A 6549-nucleotide genomic window follows, 5' to 3' on the forward strand; every position below is an offset into this window, starting at 1 on the left:
AGTGAGCAAAGTTAACATTAACAGCAAAGGAAACAACGGACATTATATGCCTCGATATAGTGCACCAAGAAAGAGACAATGTCACTTTCATGGTTTTTTCTGTTCAAAATGCATAACCTAATATAATCATGAAGAAATATCAGACAAACTTAAACCAAGGAATACAGACTATATACTAAATGCAAGCTATTTAAAAATGGGCAAAAGATATGAAGAAATTTTATGACTACTAACATATGAAAAAATATTCAAACTCATTAGTAATCAAGGAAATTGAAATGAAAACAACAATAAAATTCACTGTGTACTCCTACCAGAATGACTAAAATTACCAAGACTGACAATACCAATTACTGGGGAGGATATGGAGCTAGTGTGAATTCTCATACATTGATGGTAGGGATGTAAACTGTTATGACTACATTGAAAAAAAATATGCCCTGCAGAAATGTATACACATATATACCAAAAGACATGTGCAGAAATATTATTTATATTAGCCCCAAACTAGATATAACCCAAAAGTAGAATGGATAAATCAGCTGTGGCATATTCATACAACTGAACACTATTGGCGATAAAAATGAGTGAACTGCAACTACGGTATATTCAACCACATGAATGAATTTCTCAAACACAGCGTTGAGCAACATACAAAAGAACATGTGATATAATTCCACTTATATACAGTTCAAAAACAGGTAAAAACAATCCTTTAAGAAATTTTGTTTTTTACTGAATTATAACAAGTAGAGAAAATGCACAGATATTAAAAATACAAGATGATATTTAAATATGTAAATTATCATGATAAACCATCATTGAGATCAAGATGTGGAACATTTTGAATACCCCAGCAGATGTGTCCCATCCCAGATGATAACTCCCAATGTTAACCATTACTCTCACCTATTTTTACCCTGAATTAGTTTTTTTTCATGGATTATTATTTCTTGACCTGATTGTTGGCTACATGGCTGCAGTCACTTTTTATCCATCTGCACACTTAGGGCTTGTGTACTTTTCTGTATGTTATACTTCAATATTTTTTTTTTTAATAAAATGATTCTATGACCTATGGCTCCTGAAACCCTACCCAGGGACTGTAGAATTTTTCTCAGGCAGGTTCTAAGCATTAACTTCTTCCATATCTGATACTATAGGCATAGTTCATGATTTTATAGATATTATTTTATGAGTCTGTTTAAACTAAAGACTCACATTAAAATAGAAAGGGGGAATACAATTTAAAAATTACCGTACTATAAAAGTAATTGTTTCTCTGTGAGGGGAGGTGATGAATAATACATGATCTATTTTTTTCTCCTTCAGTTTCCCTAAAGAACAATGTAAAAGACACTCTGGCCCTAGCTGGTATAGCTCAGTGGATTGAGTGGCAGCATATGAACTGAAGGGTCGCTGGTTCAATTCCCAGTCAGGGCATGTGCCTGGGTTGCAGGCCAGGTCCCCACTGGGGCTGCGTGGGAGGCAACCACACACTGATGTTTCTTTCCTTCCCTTCTCCTCTCTTTAAAAATAAATCATAAAATCTAAAAAGAAATTAAAACAAAAAAAAAAGACATTCTGAAGTGATGGGGTAAGGGGGGTTTAACAATGAGGAAACAAAAGCATGTTATTTGTAAGTAGTGTCTACCTGAATGCTCTACCTCCCTGTTAGCCCCCATTTAAAATAAGGTATCACCCCTGGCTGGCATAGTTCAGTGGATTGAGCGCGGCCTGTGAACCAAAGTGTCGCAGGTTCGATTCCCAGTCAGGACACATGCCTGGGTTGCAGGCCACGGCTCCCAGCAACCACACATTGATATTTCTCTCTCTCTCTCTCTTTCTCCCTCTCTTCCCTCTCTAAAAATAAATAAATAAAATCTTAAAAAAAAATAAAGTAAGGTATGGCCCCAAGGCTGGTCTTCAACATTAAAGTCTGACACTAGTACCCCATTGTAGAATCTTTTATTATGTCCAGGGTATTACTGTTATAAGTTCATTAATTTCATTCTGGGGCTATGTATATTTCTGCCTGCTGCTTTCTGAGAAAATTTATAGGAGAAGTGGATACCAATAATTATTGAAACCATGGAGTGTTATGTAGGAATTCACTTTTTGTTGTTTTACCTCCTCCTCCACCCTCCTCATGTTGTACAATGTTCCTATTGAGATAATGCCGAGCTGTTATTATGGCTAATGTTAAAGAATCATGTTTTTAGCTAAGTTAGTTAATTTAATCTCCATTTCATAAAGCTACCTCAAAATGAATTGATGGCTTTAAAAAATAATCACTTAGGAAACAATTAGTTTGAGACACTGTGTTTGTACTATTAGGTGAACATCAGTAGAATTTTATGTTTGAAAAATTAGAAGCAGTTAATTGCATTCAAATTATGACTCTCTTGAGGAAAGTACTTTGCAGACTAGAATTATTAGTCCCACTTTGAAAATGAAAAAGCAAGCATTGAAGAAATTAAGTGCTCTGTGTAAAATTAGACCTAGGAATGAGACTCAGGATTTCCAGTTTTTATTTTTGTACCAAACCATTTGACCACATGCAACTTTTAGAATGTAGCCAAGAATAAAGAGTTGTCAAGATAACCTTAGTAAATTAATGTGTAATAATAAAAGGAAATCTTTAATCTATACAGTCCTCTTTCACATTAAGTTTATGACATCATACTTAAGAAGGATACTGTAAGAAGGCTATGAAACCTTACCTGGATATTGTGGTCCTTGATATAGGAGTAAAAATTTGAAGTGACAAAGTTGACATTATGCTGTGATTTATTGTTTGCAAGATATAACGAATAACCAAGTAAGTATGTTTTCTTGAAAGTCTCATGGCCAAAATGGAATTAAATAATTAAAACTTTAGCACATGGGAGAACATATTTGCCAATGATAGATTGGACAAGGGTTTAATCTTTAAATATATAAAGAACTCATATAACTCAACATCAGGAAGACAAATAACCCAATTAAAAATGGGTAAAGGACCTGAACAGATACTTCTTCAAGGAGAACATATAGATGGCCCATAGACTTATGAAAAAATGCTCAGTGTCACTAGTCATCAGAAAGATGTAAATTAAAATCACAATGAGATATCACCTCATACCTGTCAAAACAGCTATCATCAATAAGTCAGCAAACAACAAGTGCTGACAAGAATGTGGAGAAAAGCGAACCCTAGTGCACTGTTGGTGGGAATGCAGACTGGTGCAACCACTGTGGAAAACAGTATGGAATTTCCTCAGAAAACTAAAAATGAATCTGCCTTTTGACCCAGCAATTCCACTGCTGGGAATATGCCCTAAGAATCCCGAAACATAAGTTCAAAAGAATATATGCACCCACATGTTCATAGCAGTGCTATTTACAATAGCCAAGATTTGGAAACAGCCTAAGTATCCATCAGTAGATCAGTGGAGAAAAAAACTGTGGTACATCTACACAATGAAATACACGGCAGAAAGAAGGAATTCCTACCTTTTGTGACAGCATGGATGGAAATGGAGACTATTAAGCTAAGTGAAATAAGCCAGTCAGAGAAAGACAAATATCATATGATCTAACTTATAAGAGGAATCTAATGAACAAAATAAACTAATGAGAAAAATAGAATCAGAGGCACAGAAACATGGAACAGATTGACAGCTGTAAGGGGGTGGTGAGGTGGGGACTGATTGAAAGAAGGTGAAGGAATTAGTCAAAGAACATATGTGAAGGGCCCATGGATATGGACAATGGTGAAGGGACTGATTAGGGAAGTGGGTGGCAAAGGGGGAAAAAGTGGGACAACTGTAATGGCATAAACAATAAAATAAAACAAACTTAAATACAGTTCTTATCAATTACCATGTGTTATAAATACAGGACAATACACCAAATACTTCTGCAAATATGAGAATTATTATATAATAGAATGCTTTTTATTTTGCATTATATTATTCAATAAATTTTATAAATGTTATAAATGTTGGCTCAAAAAGAATATAAAATTCTTCATAAATTTATGCAGATCTGCACTCTTTCTAAATCTTCATATTAGTACAAATTTATTTTTCTGTTTATTTAACAATTTAAAAGTTTTAAAATGATTTTACATATAAAATTGTTAGCTTCACAGTTATTGATTATTATAGCATTCTACTCTTGCAATAATGAATATACATTTATACATCTTTCATCCAATGGGTAGAATTTTCAGTAATAAGACACATAAGGAAAATTTAAAATTACATCTAGGATGTTCACTCATTTTATTTTATTATTTTTACTTTTATTAGCATTTATTTTATGCTAATAACTTTTTGTTCAGTTTTTTTCCCTGGAATATCTTTTTCTTCTGTGCAACCTCCTCTTCTGTTTTACAAACAGTCTGCTCTTTTCCTGTTGGATCCTCTCCATGTGTCAGGCAGAGCTCATGGTATGGGTTACTGCACCCATGAGCTCCGTAAGTTCTGTGCCACATCTTAGGAGCTTTGTTCACCTGGGTGTGCTCAATGACCAGACAATCTACATCTAAACTCATAAGTTCTACATTACTCTCTGCATTTTTAAGCACGTGCAGCAAAAATTCAGCACTCTTTTTGGGCCATCAACCCTGTGTCCAGCCCCACTTGCCTGGGTATGCCTGCTAATGCCACCTTTGTGATAACAGAATGGCACACATTGTTTCTATAAAGTGACATCCTATATGTACTTGGTGGCTTTTTGGATATGCATACTGTTGATGGCCTGGGCAGTTTCACAAGTGTTCTTAAGTAAACTCAAAGATTTGAACCTCTTGATTTGTGGGGTTTTCTGGGTCAAGTGATTAGCAAACCATTGTCAGAGGTAACCTCTGACTGCTTATGGGAAGAGAATGCTCACTCATTTTAGACATTATATTCGGATACTAACAGTGAAACCAAATCTGTGACTTGTTTATATAATTGTTGCTGTTACAGTGACTAGATAGGATGGTGATTTATGCTTTTATGAGATCACTGATTACATGGGTTCAGGGACGTCATCAATGATATGAAAGTGGGCACTTGGTTACAGCCAAAGTTAATTGGCAGATTCTGATTGAATTCTGAGGTTGAACTGAAATTTCAGGGTATGCATAATACTTTTGTTTATTATATAACATGTCCTATGACACCAATATAGTGTGTACATTATAAACCACACACACAAATAAAATAATTAAATAAGATAAAAGTTCTAACATTTTCTTCCTGTATTCTAGTGAATGTTCTCCTGCACATCTTGGGATGTGTGGACCTCCCTGGTGGGGACCACTGACCTAGAATGTGATGTAATAGAGCTCTTCAAGAGCTGGTCCCTGATTTTGTTTTGTTTTGTTTTTCAGCATCCAAAAGGCAGGATCTGAGGATAGTTTTTGTAGCCATGAGTGGCCTCTTGGTTTCTTGCGTGCTGGAACTTCTGCCCTTGAATTGTACATGGGGTTTGATGTGGCTGTGAGGGGTTCCCGAGGCCTGTCCACATGCCTGTTCACCTCTCAGCCTTTCGAGGATTGGAAAGCAAGATGGTGCCACAGCCTTTGGAGGTCCAGGGCCAGCTGGTCAAAGGCGGGGATCTTACCCTGGACCTTGAGGATGTGGCTCCCAGTGGGGCGCCTCACTCGAAGTGCACACACCTTCAGTTTGGACACTTCCTGCACACGCATGTCATCAGCTGTAGTCCCTATAGCCACAGTGGTTTAACCCTCTTGGGCAGGAAGCTTCATCTGCTGGGTCATCTGGGACAGGGACAGAGGCGACCGGTTGTTGGAACTCATGAAAAACCTCTTCAGCACCACTTGTTTGAAGGTTGGTTCTTCTGGTCAGAAACCTGTACAGCATGACCGACAGCCTTAGGTAGACATCCTGGCTTTCAGGCTCCTTGGTCAAGCTTTCATCTTTGTTGTGGCAGATGGTGACTCTCACAACGGTACCTCTGGTCACTGTTTTACCTGTTTGCTCTCCCTGTCTTCAACTTTGTGCTCCAGCAGCATTGAATGGCTTGTAGTCTCCTACACGTCCTGCTATTTCTTCCCTTTGCTGAGACTGTACCAGCTGCCTGGCATGCTCTTTTCTTTCTTTGCTTGGCTACCTGCATTCATCCTTTTGTTTCATCTCACACATCACATTCTCCAGGCTGTTTCTGAAAGTCCTTTTTTCCTCCTTTGAGGCTGTTAGGTATCCTCTTCCTGGCTGCCAAATTCCTAATGTGTAGTTCTATTCTTATACTTATTAATTGTCAGGGGTGACCTTGAACTGATTTAGCTTATGTTTCTGCCACCTTGGAGGATTGGGGCTGAAACAGAAATTAAGTTGGGATATAGAAAAGTAGAAGAAGTTGTATTTTCTGTACACTTGAGAATTTTCAGACTGACGTTTGAACTTACTACCCTTACTGACCCTGGCCCTTGGTATAAGGAATTTTACTTTACCAAGGGGTTAGGTTCAAAGGTAAAAAACATAAATTTGTCAGATAGATACAGTGCTAAGAAATTGAAGGCACTGTTCAATGAACATATTTCAAGAGCTTTTA

General features: G+C 37.0%; 1 pseudogene; it reads right to left on the bottom strand.

Annotated features, from left to right (window-relative positions):
* Positions 1-5361: 5361 nt before the first annotated feature.
* Positions 5362-5936, bottom strand: LOC123811333 (annotated as a pseudogene).
* Between the last annotated feature and the right edge of the window lie 613 nt (positions 5937-6549).

The sequence above is a fragment of the Phyllostomus hastatus genome, unplaced genomic scaffold, assembly GCF_019186645.2.
Source record: "Phyllostomus hastatus isolate PE091 unplaced genomic scaffold, TTU_PhHast_1.1 phas_scaffold_78, whole genome shotgun sequence".
Lineage (NCBI taxonomy): Eukaryota > Metazoa > Chordata > Mammalia > Chiroptera > Phyllostomidae > Phyllostomus > Phyllostomus hastatus.